Genomic DNA, 13,215 nt, shown 5'->3' with positions numbered 1-13,215 from the left:
TGCCAGGTTGTGGAGCATGCAACTGCGATCTGACACACCTTTTGGGAAGAGTACATCAGTTCACCTCCGGTCTTGTCCAGGCAGCGAAATCGTGACTTAAGTAGACCAAAAGTACGCTGCACTTCACGTGTCCTCCCATGGGCATCATTGTAGCGGACATACCGTGGGGTCCTGGGATTCCTCAGTGGGATCAACAACTAAGGCCAGTTGGGATATGCAGAGTCACCTAGGTGTGAGAGACCCAGACAAATGTTGTCATCCAAACAGTAGCTGGGAACAGCATGTCCCACATACTGAACACTACTTGACTCTGTGTACTCACCCACAATCCACACACGCTCTATATGCAGATTTGCCATCAGCTGTGGTACGATGCTTTTACGCAGGATGTAGGAGTCGTGATATGATCCTGGAAATTTGGCACAGACATGGGAGATTATTATATCCGCTTGGCATACCACTTGCACATTGATGGAATGGAAATGCTTCCTGTTCCTGTAGATGTGTTCACGTGCCTGTGGTGGAACCAGGCCAACATGTGTGCAGTCAATGGCACCAACAACATTAGGATGTGGCCAAGGACATAAAAATCACCCTTCACACCCGCCAATTCATGCCTCCTGGGGACATGGATGTATCGGTTCCTGTATGTCATCATAGCAGACAGGACATCAAGTAGCACCATGCTGAACATAGGTTGCGACATCCCACCTGCGGTGGACACCATGTACTGGAACAAACCAGTAGCAAAGAAATGCTGGGCCGCCATCACCTTACACGTTGATGTCAGAGCAGTCGGATAGGTTCTGCGAGGCCTCAGATGGGGGTCCAACAGAGCACATAGGTCTTGAAGGGTAGGTTGATCCAGTCGGAATTTCTGTATGATGTCCTCATCCTCCATGTCTGCCAGCACTGTGAATGGATGATGCACATTTGGTCGTCTCCTAGGTGAGATGTAAGGGCACACAAGTCAATTAAATCCCCCTATGTGATGTGTCCAACATCTTATGAGTTCACTGAGACAGCGCCAACAATGCCTGGCAGAAACACTTCAGCTTACAGCACAACTCACATGTAGGGACACCTTGATCTAAACTATTTGCACTCTTGTCCAGTATTCACACAGTGAGTACCCCCAAAACAGAATCAGACTATGTGAATTCCAAAAGGTACATTGCAACATCTTGTATCACCAGCCCTGAGAGTAGTTGACACAGCACATGTGTGAGACAGCAACACTGCTAGCCCCTACGTAGCTGCTGTACCTGCCACATCTACTTGCGTAAGTCGGACAGGGCACCCAGTCACAACACAATGTGCACAGTGTGTGCACAAAGAGCAAGTATTATCATGAGTTCAGCAATCTACATAGTGAAATAGGCACATTATGTGGTCATACCTTCATTACTGTGTGTTACTTAGCCATCCCACAAATTGAAACATGTAAACATGTGGGAGTCCATCACACCACAGACCTGTGTACATGCACAACAATTTCTTGAGTGACATGTGAGGAAGTACATGCCCGTGCATGCAATCCTGTGCACTGACATGGCATGTGTAGTCATCAGCGGGCTAAATGTCACACTAGCATGGGTTGGCATTATCTGGTGGCATGATTAATGTGTCTACTGTACAATGTTGAGAACTGGCCATTGCCACTGCATGATGTGTTCATAGGTGCCATAAGCGTGCTCCGCCAACACAATTACGGCCATAGGTGTCAATGTCAGGTGGCCAAATCGCGGTAGCAACCTCCTGGCCCCTGCGGTGTGCCACCGCCAATGCCCACGGCAATCGCGGTAGTGATATACACATTGTAAACTGGCGGTTGGTGTGCTCTGCCAACACAATCACGGCCATGGGCACCAATATCAAGCGGCCAGATCATGGTAGCGTCTGCCTGGCCCCTGCGGTGTGCCACCGCCAATGCCCACCGCAATCGCGATAGTGATATACACATTGTAAACTGGTGGTTGGTGTGCTCCACCAACACAATCACGGCCATGGGCACCAATATCAAGCGCCCAAATCATGGTAGCAACCGCCTGGCCCGTGAGATGTGTCACTGCCACTGCCCATGCCTTCACAGCCAACAGGAAATGCAATCGCGGTAGCCAAATGCATTTTTGAAAATTGCGGTAGGCGTGCTCTGCTCCCGCGAGCCGGTCATTGGATGCAATTGCAAAATGCATGATTGCGGTAGCCACCGCCTGGCCCCTGCGGTTTGTCACTGCCCATGCCCATGCCTTTACAGCCAATGGGAAACACAATTGCGGTAGCCAAATGTATTTTTGAAAATCGCGGTAGGCGTGCTCCACTACCGAGGGGCTGGTCATTGGATGCAATTGCAAAATGCACAAGCGTGGTAGCCCCCGCCTGGCCCCTGCAGTGTGTCACCGCCAATGCCCATGCCTTTAAAGCCAATGGGAAATGCAATTGCGGTAGCCCAATGCATTTTTGAAAATCGTGGTAGGCGTGCTCCGCTACCGCGGGCCAGTCATTGGATGCATTTGAAAAAAGCTGACCTAGAACACCAATTGCAGCAGCTTAGAACCACTGAACCTACCCCAGGGGGCTATATATGAGTGGGGTAGGGCCTCACATTTCCACTGCTTGCAGACACTGCTGCCTGACACTATTCACCACTAACTGCTGCTGCTCCTGGACCAAGACACTGCTGCCTGACACTCTTCACCACCAACTGCTGCTGCTCCTGTCTCCTGGACCCAGACACTGCTGCCGGACACTCTTCACCACCAACTGCTGCTGCTCCTGGACCAAGACACAGCTGCCTGACACTCTTCACCACCAACTGCTGCTGCTCCTGTCTCCTGGACCCAGACACTGCTGCCGGACACTCTTCACCACCAACTGCTGCTGCTCCTGTCTCCTGGACCCAGTGATGGCGAGGACTGAGAACATCATGGCCCATCCCTTCACCACAGAGAAGCTGGAGGTCTTAGTCGATGAGGTGCTCTCACAGTATGGGAGGCTATATGGTGCTCCTGATGTCATGATAAGTGTTTCAGAGTAAAAGTAGGGGAGTGCAGGAAGTGCACACATGAAGTTGATCTGCTGCAGTATGTGCCTGAGAGTGAGGGTGTGTGTGATACACTGTCTAGCATGCTGACTTCAGGGGAAAGGGGTTTGTATCCTATTTTACACATTTCCCTGGCTGCATATCATGATGGGAGGGACATGCTGTGTTTTTGCAGCCATGCAGTTGCACTGCAAGTTTGGTAGGTGGGATTCAGGACAGAAATTGCCTGTGCTAATGGATGTTTGGGTCCATGAGGTTCTTCACAATCTGTGACATTACAAAGGGTTTCCGTTCAGATGGTACTGTTGGAAGTGTGTCTGACTCAATTTTGCCACCATGGATATGTCAGCAGTATGCACAAGAGTGAAATGCATGAGGGTGACATTCTTGGCAGAAATTTACCTATGACACAGCAGATTGTTGTACTTCTGAAACGTCCCCCTTCCATTTTCATCATATTGTGTACTGACTCACATGTGTAGGCACTGTTTGCCCTCTCATACTGTACATGCATGGGACAGTTCTGATGGCCCACGTTAGACCGCAGTGTGAGCCCCCTGGCCTGCACACTTACTGCCCAATTTGTGAGAGACCCATCACTGTAATGACAGAGTGAGACATATGGGTTGTCTGATAGCCTATTCCTCAATGAGCTATCTTAGGCCTGTGGATTGCACAAGACAGACCTTGTGGTAAGGGTGTGAGATTGTAAGATCATGTCCCTATATGTGACCTCCACTACACAGGTCCCCATTCACAGGCCAAGGACATTGAGGGGTGTGCAGTGTTGGACACAGTGAGTCTGCCGCAAAACATAATTTGCAATATAATGTATGTCTTTCTCCCTCACATACTGCATTGCAGATGTGGGCTTTCTTCGCCTTGCTTTCTGTGCTGGCATTCTGCATGTGTATGAGATGGTCAGGTACTGTGTCCATCCTCATACCTGCATGCATCTAGGTTTGATTATCTCATGCTAATGTACTATGTGTCGTGCTGTATTGTCTCTGCTAAACATATCTGAATAGATGTGCTGAGTGTGTGCTTGCTCCTGTACTGACATTTCCTCTTCTTGTCTCCCATGCCTGCAGCTCAACGTCCACCAGCGTATGGCCGTATGGAGGGCCATTGCACGCAAGGTGCAGGCTCTGGGTGTCTCCAACCGATGGCACACACACTGTCACAAGAGGTGGGATAACATCTGCCGGCTGAGCAAAAACATGGCAGAGATGAAGCTGGGGCAGCTCCCTCGGACTGGCGGGTTGGCACGCAGGAGCATGACACCACTAATGGCCCACATCTTAGCTGTGACACAGCCTGAGCTGAATGAACGTTTGATGGCCCATCAGCAGCAAGCTGGGGGTGAGTATTCTGGGACGGGTGACTCTGGTTGTGAGTGACTGCATGCATTCCAACCCTGGTCCAGTGATGAGCTCTGTGATGTTGCTAGTGTGATGCAATGGCATGTAAGTGGCCTCTGTATTGGGTACAGCTGTCATGCATTTTGGCTACATGCACTTTTTAATGTCATTGATGTAATGGCCCTTGCTGTTGCATTCTGAGTTGAGGTCTAATGGCATCAGCTGCATTAGGGGAGTCAGGGACATCCCATGGCAGTGAACGTCAGAGTGCCTCAACTGAGTGTGATTTCGTCAATGTGTACAGTGCCTGACCTCGATATTGTGTGAACTACACATCTGACACCAATGTGCAACTGTATTTGTGCACAAAAGCATGACATGGTGGATGGCAGGAGCTCATGGCCATTGCGAAATGACAATTTGGAGTCTGTATCTGTGTTGTACCCTTATGTTGACTCCATATGTGACTGTGACAACATGCTGGGATGTTTATCTTTTTCACCCACAGAGACCTAGGTATGCTCACAGTGATCTATATGTCAGGTCACACGGCAGCAAGGGCAAGCTATTTGGCTGTGTGGACATCACATGGGTCAATGATGCCAAGTGTGCATGCTACCAGCCATCTTTTGAGTTTTGAATTTAGGTTGCAGAATGTTACTGCACAGGGCGTTGTGCAACTTGGGGGTATCATCATCTTGTTTTGTGCTTTGCTTGCATATGATGTTTGTGTGTATGGCACTAAACTGAACTAGCGTCTCTGTCTCTTGCAGCATCTACCGAGGGCACAGAAGGACATGGGATGGACACCAGTGGTGAGGCATCTTGCACGACAGCTACACATGATCTCACTGACACTGATGTGACCAGTGCCTCGGATGGGGACAGGAGTGTCTTTGAGGAATTCCGCCTGGAAACACCAACCTCTACGTCATCTGATGCCAGCGGTGACACCTCGATGTTGGTGGGCACAGAGAGTGGGAAATCTGCCTCCTCTTAACCACCCAGCGTCCAGTGTCCACCCTCCCAGCTACTTCCACTAGTGCTGCATGTGCCCAAGGCCCTAGGAAGGGAAGAGTGTCCTTCTCCCCAGGCACCACTGCTCCTGCCCCGTCTACCCTGCTGCCCTCAGTGTTGAGGTGGTGGACCTTTTGCTCCAGCTGTGTGTAGGTCAGACATCTTTTCGAATGCCTTCCAAGACCATGACAATAAGTTGGCACAGGTAGCTGCCTTCATGGAGGGCATTCATTTAGATGTGGGTGGGCTACACAAGACTGTCCAGTCTTTGTCCTCTACCGTGACGGCAGCCATTCAGCTGTCACAGGCTCAGAGTCCATCTCCTGTCCCTTTGGCAAGCCCCCTGCTAGTGGCTACATCTGACGATAGTGACCACACACCACAGCCCACAAGCTCCAGGTACACCACACGCATCACACAACAGCCGCAGCTCAAGCAGGCAAGAGCACAGACACCATCCCCCAAACAAACTAAAGTGACATAGGAGCGTAAAGGCAAAAGCCCTTCAGGTGATTCTCAGGGGCATTAAGCCAAGAAGCTGGCCTCTGGCTCACATGCCTCAAAATCAGCCCCATCCAAGGACACTCCCGTCCCAAAAGCGTCTCCCAAAGACAGGCAAACAGTTGCCATGCCTGCTGTGAAGCTGGTGCCTGCTAAGAGTCCGCAGAAGAAGCCCTCTAAGGCAGATTCACCCACCACCTCAACTCTCACCCACACCCCTGTGAAGCTGGAAAAGGAGGGCACTGTAGGGGGTTCACCTGGTTAACAGGGGATGGAGGGGAAAAGGCAAGTCCAGGCCAAGCATACCGCCAAACCCAGCAGATCCCCAGAGGGAGGGCCACAACCTGTACCTGATGCTCCTGTGGTGGAAAGTGGGCCTGTTGTGCCGGCCCCACTTCCCACTCCTACCTAGAAAATTATTCCCTATCGAGTCTCCAAGAAGTGGAAAGGCACCCCTCCACATTCTTCCTCACACACTGTGTCTCACGGCAGCATGTCTCCGCCTCCCTGAGCCACCACACCACCTGGTCCAAGCAGCCCTCCGGCTCCCAAAGCCACTGATGCCTCTCCCTCAGCTGGTCCTCTCTCTCCCAGGTCAAGTCCTCCAACTGTCCTCGACGATCAGCCACCTCCCAGTCCGACTAACAGCCAAGTCTGAGGCTGAGTCCCCTTTCCACCCCTACTCTCACACAGCAGTGCCTGGATTGCCCTTTTTTATCCCCCTATGGGGATAAAAATGCCATGCCACTGCCATGCCACTGTCATGGGAAGCTGTGTTGCTTCCCATGGCAGTGTACGTCGTCACCCATTCCCTGTGCAGGTTCTCATCCACACATGTGCATACTTTGAACTATGGACTTGCCACTGGCCTTGCTGTTTATTACTGTTTGCTCACTCCCTGTGCAGGTTCTCATGCACCAATGTGCCTACTTTGTACTTTGTACTGGCCAATGGCCTTGCTGTTCATCACTTTGGATGTCCATTCCCTATGCAGGTTCTCATGTACCTACTTTGCACTTTGTACTGGCCAATGACCTTGCTGTTCATCACTTTGGATGCCCATTCCCTGGGAAGGTTCTCATGTACCTACTTTGCACTTTGTACTGGCCTTGCTGTTCATCACTTTGGATGCCCATTCCCTGTGCAGGTATTAATGTACCTAATTTGCACTTTGTACTGGCCAATGGCCTTGCTGTTCATCACTTTGGATGCTCATTCCCTGTGCAGGTTCTCATGCACACATGTGCCTACTTTGAACTATGGACTGACCACTGGCCTTGCTGTTTATTACTGTGTTTGCCCATTCCCTGTGCAGCTTTTCATGAACACATGTGCCTTCTTTGAGCTATGGACTGGCCACTGGCCTTGCTGTTTTCTGCTTGTCATGCCTATCTGGGTAATATGTAATAAAGACAGTTCCTCCTGTTGTCTGCTTGGTCAGTGTCTTTGTTTAAAACAAACTTTTCTATATGGGTATGGTTTCATGTGACACATGCTCTGTATGCCACTTTGACAGTGCCAACTGCTTCTTTTACTTTTAAGGGTTTGCCAGTGGTGAGGGGCACTTTAGTTCTTCTTCATTCTGGGACTTGAGGGTGCAATGATGGTTGCTTGTGATGATCTATAGTTATCTTAATCATTCTATGGTCAGGTTAGCTAAATTGTACACATGTCATGTTAGGGTGCACTACCAGCACCAAGTGGAATTCTATTTACAGGATTTCAGGCACGCTGGCCATGGTCCATCATGTCTATGTGATCTTTCTTGATGTGTGAACAGCAGTGTTGATGTATGGTCATCTTGTGATGGCCTGTCTTCTTAGTCACATGGGTACATTTGAATGTGTGGACTTCAGTGGTCATGAAGTGTGAAGGGGGTGACTTGGTCAGTAGTGTTGATGTGTCTGTGCCCCTGCAATGCCAACTGCAGACATGTATGACACAGGAGCTGGGTGCCAGTTGTTTGAATTGTCAGCCCTGTGGTTGTGATTGTGTGCACATGTAGGAGTAGTGGGTTGTGCACTGTGCAGTGTGTTGTTGCTGCCAGTTGTGAGTATGCAGAGTGTGTGACTGCCAAGTCTGTGTTGTGTTTTGTAGATCAGCCATGTGTCTTGTTACTGTTTGTGCTCACTGTGCAGACCTGCTCAGCCACACTGACATTGCTGGTGAGTGTTCCCATGTACTGCTGTCACTTGAGCCATGTTTGGCTCCAGTATGGTATGTGGGTTATGGAGTCATACCATCCCCTATATGTGCTTCAGATGCCTACCCATTGTGAGTGACTCCTCCATGTATTTGTGTATTGAACACTCCTGACCTGTCCACTACTGATGTAGACATCACTTCACTCTCATGCCAGGTATCCCCTTCGGTTGCCAGTGTGTGAGCCTCCCCACCACTTCATTTGTTACACTATGCTTTGTTGTGCTGATCTGTGCATAGGACCAATGTGCCACTCAGGACAGTTTTTCAATTAGTTATGTGTGATTTTCTTGTACTGGTTTTCAGGTCATGGTTGCTCATGTGCAGTGCATCTGTTTGTGCTGCACAGTCCTCTGGTCATGTTGTTTGCACCTGGGTGTCCCTGAGTTGTGCATCTGTGGGTGTTGGGTACGCTGTATGTGTGTTTGATGAGGTACTGCTACCCGTCCTGAGTGTGATGTCTGTGTGCTGTGCTGATTTGTGTTGTGGGAGTACATGGTGTGACACTGAGATGTGTGTGCTACTGATTTGGTTGCTGTGCACTCACTGCTTAGCCTGCATACAGTGCTGTCAGTGTATATTGCCTTGTACTTGCCTGGTGTGCATCCCCCGATGTCCAGCTGAGTTTGCGATGTGATGGATTGGCATGTATTTTATGGTTTATTATTATCCAGCACTTTCCCTGAGTTAAGTTGTTTTGGAGTTGGAATAGTAATTTTATATGGTTTATTATCCAGCACTTTCCCTGACTTTTGTTAGTTTGGAGTTGGAATAGTTAATTGAATTGATTTGTTAACACGCATTTTCCCTGATTTTAGTCGGTTTGGAGTTGGAATAGTAATTTTTTTATGGTTTATTATCCAGCACTTTCCCTGAGTTTAGTTAGTTTGGAGTTGGAATAGTAAATTAAATTAGTTTATTATCCTGTACTTTCCCTGATTTTATTTGGTTTGGAGCTGGAATAGTAATTTTTTATGGTTTATTATCCAGCACTTTCCCTGACTTTCGGTAATTTTGTATGTTGAAAATGAAATACATCACACAAATATACATTAATAATATGTATTAAATATTATATTATATGTTTTGTGATAATATTGTATTTAATATATATATATATATTTACATTTTTGCTATATTTTTATAATATTTTTTCATAATTAAAAAATATATATTACATTTTTGGGATTTATTTTGACAAATTCCCGTTCTTGTCTATGGGAAGGTAGTCTTTTTAAAAATTTTATGTGCTCACTTTTCTGTCTATCTATTTCGTTTTTAGGTCATTTTGGAAGATGGATACTCGTGGTTGGGAGCTGCATTTATTCGCTTAAGGTAAGTTTGTTTTAATTTAATTTTAAGGCAATTCCTGGGCGGGGAAGCTAGTGGGCGTGTAGTTAGACTTGTAAGAGTGTTAAATGTCCGTTTTTTGTTGAGTTTGGTGTTGATTTGGTAGTTTAGTGTTTGATGTGTTTGACATAGTTTTTAAGAGTAGTAGAGTGTTATATAGTGCTACTTATGTGATATGTATTTGTGTTCTGTTGTCTTAAATGTTGTAATTAATGTGTGAGGGTTTTTATGTGTTTATGTGGGAGGGTGTTGTTTTTTTATATTTGCAGGCTTCTGGTTTCGATACCCTAAGGTGGTGAAGACAGGGGTTTTTTTAAAAGAGGAAAATGGATTTTGCTTCTTTGAAACAAATTACTTTTTTACATTTTATTTTATTTTTCGGATTTGTTTTTTAACTAATTTTTGGGTTTTTGAGGGTTTCGTTATTGAGAAGATTGAGATGCTGGAGCCTTTTTTCTACAGTTGTATTTTTACATTTTTTGGGGGCCTTTCCTCCTTTCATGGATTCGTATTTTGTTTTAAATACTACGGATTTGTTTATTTTTGAGGACCATCTACTGCTTCAAAACTGTAAGTTATTTTTAAATATTATGGGTGGGAAATGTTTTAGGTTAATATTTTGTTTGCTTGTTTCTTTTTTTATTTTGATGATTATAATATGTCATATATTTTTATATACGTCTTTATTTATTAAATGACATAATGATCCATTTTAAAAAAAAGTATAAATATGGTTATTGATTGTTTTGTAATTTTTAGATGCTGCATGGTGTTTGCTAGTCTCTTATTTTTAAAGTATAAATTTGGCTATTATATCAAAATATTCTAGTCCTTTGGTGTTTGGGTAGAGTCTAGTCTTATACTGTAGGTATTTATCCAGGCAACTCAGACCTGTAAGGTGACTAGCTACATCCAATATTCATACAATGTATACATATGTGTGTCAAGAGTGTTGAATATTTTATAAACACTGGGATGACATAGTATTTATAATGGAACTGGACCATGTGTAACTGCACTATGTACAATGCAATGTTCAAATCTTTGTCTTGCAAGGGGGCATGTCCCATTCAAACAGGGCAAGGTCAACACCTTTCAGGACCCCAATGCAACCTATAAGTGTAATGAGTACATGTGTGTAGCTCTGTAACATCTGTGTGTGAACCATGGGAGTTGTAACATTGGGATGTGTATGGGGAAGTATCAATCACCTGCAACCAAATTACAGTCAGTGTGCTAACACAACAGAACTTGGCCACAGGTTCATATAGAATTGACAAGGAGACATGTAATTGTGAATGTAGGGGCAATGTAAGCAGACCCACAGGATACATGCATTTTTACATCTATGATGATGTTAACATATCTATTGTCTTGATACAATTTGGCACAGGAACCATCATATAGTGCATAATCTGCAGATGGTCAACACAATCAAATTTGGTGGTACCACAAATGACACAAACGTAACAAACTATGTTTCAACAGATTTAGCAGTGAAGTGGAATGACTGCCGCTAAGCATGTCTGAGTAAGTTTCTATTGCCTCTGTAATGCAGTATCAGGACTGCCTGAGCCTCCCTCAGGGAGACCATGTCATAACTATGTGAAATGAAGTGACCAAAGTTATCATTACACTGATGCCCTGGAGGCTGCAGGGATGCAGGCCTGTACTATATTGTTCCATGGTGTTGTAGAAATCATTACCCGACTGCCTGACTGTTGAACATTGTGAGTATAGATGTCCACATGGCAAGGTTCTGGTCATATGTCTTTGCAAGTGTAAACTGAATGTCATGTTTCATGTCTCAGTGCGATATGTATATCTGGAGCACAGTGTGCAAATGCCATTGGTGTCACACCTATGAAGCCCCAGTAGGCCTCAATGCATGGATACAGTGCCATTGGCATGGTATGACCAACTAGACAAATGCAGCAGTCAGCACATGGATTGGCATTGACATGCCAGACTCATGGTCCATATATCCCCTTTGTACCAGTTCTGTGCTGCATTTATACAATGCAAGGTATAAAGTCATATTGCACCACTGTCTATAAGTTCACATGCAGGAATACACAGTGTTAATAGCATACACTGCTCACCTACAGACGGGGTAAGTTTGACTGGCTTGCACCAATGCAGGTACCTTTGCATCATGGCCTGTTTTGTACCCAATAAAGTTTTTAAACAGATGTGCATTCCTGCGTGCATACACACACTCCTGAGATCTATTTACATATGCTGTATGTATGCTGATGAATGCAGCACAGGGAGAATGAGTGTACATAAAAGAGAATATATTATGATGAACATAACATAACATAACAGAACATGTATATCAGTTGTTTAATGTCAAATTACAATGTATTTGCCTGCGGCAGAATTGTTGAAGTGTTCCACATTAAAGTCTTGCAGGAGGGAGCCACCGACCCTCCATGTATGGAGTGGCTAACTGACACAGTGCAAGTCAGGTCAGCAGTGCTTGCTGCATAGTGTAACTCCAGATGAGTAATACAATGCAGTAGCATACTAAATGTACTTGCTTACCTTGTCACCACTCACATATGTTTGTGACCAACTTTGCCCCCACCCTTGCATAATGCTAGAGCAACACCAAAAGTGTGCATTCTTGGACTCTGTCTACAATTACCTATTGACACGTCATCAGAATTGAGATTCACTGTTATAAGAGATATTGTTGTTATCATATTGTGGCAAACTTCACATATTGTCCACCTACACTGACCTCATTTGAGCTAGTTTCACATGTTGTATTAGGAGATGTCTTGGGAATGATGATGTATTGTACACATCTCTCTCTCAATATTTGGTGTTGGTCTGGACTTGCAGTTATGACAGCATAACAATGTCAGCTGACTTTTGGAAACAACATGTACATTTGTAAGCTGATGTAATATGTGTTTAATTTTACTCCTTAGACAACATGACACAGGTCATGGCCAGGACCTATGAGGCCAGACTGGCACATCAGGAAATTGCAAAGACCAACAGGATTGCTGCCAAATACCAGCAGGTAAAGACCAGTGGGATCTGAAGGAGTGGGAGCAGGTCCCAAACCACAACAGCAACACCTCCACCAGTATAATAGGGTGCCACACAGCAGGCACATCCTACTACACAGGCCTCAGCAGCACCCTCACGTCTCAACCGTGCCACAATCCACAACCTAGACCACAACAGGACCCTCTGCTGGTCAGCCCCAGCGAAGGTTGCCGGGCCTGGCAGGAACAACGTATCACCTACACAACAGGATCGTACAACAGATGAGGAGGTTTAACACCAGGATAGATGGCATTCAGGGGGTGCAGGCCAGCATCAGAGAAATTTTACTAACTTTATAGGAGGCAGTGGAGCAGATTGCTGGGCTGATCTGAATTCTCGCTTTCGTCCCATTAGTTAGTTTGCGTAGTGTAAGTTAGGGTTTAGTATAGGTATAATATAAATATAAATGTTAGGTTTTTAAGTGAGTAGGGAGTTGATGTTTGGTGTGTTTTAAAACAAATATATATTATCTACTGGCGGTCGCGAGTAGATAGTTATAGTTAGGACCGTGTTTTCATAGGAAATCTCAAAATTCTATTTTGAATAACTTTGGCGCCGGTTGACGAATCTTCGCGAAATTTTCAAAACTAATGGGGCGCTCCACTCAGCTCCTACCCTGAAAGTCTTGGGGGGATTCGTCAAGCGGGGGCTGAGAAAAAAGGGGGGTCCCAAAACGCG

This window comes from Triturus cristatus, chromosome 2_1 (assembly GCF_964204655.1).
Source record: "Triturus cristatus chromosome 2_1, aTriCri1.1, whole genome shotgun sequence".
NCBI lineage: Eukaryota > Metazoa > Chordata > Amphibia > Caudata > Salamandridae > Triturus > Triturus cristatus.
The sequence above is the reverse complement of the archived record's forward strand: the minus strand, read 5'-3'. Positions refer to the sequence as shown.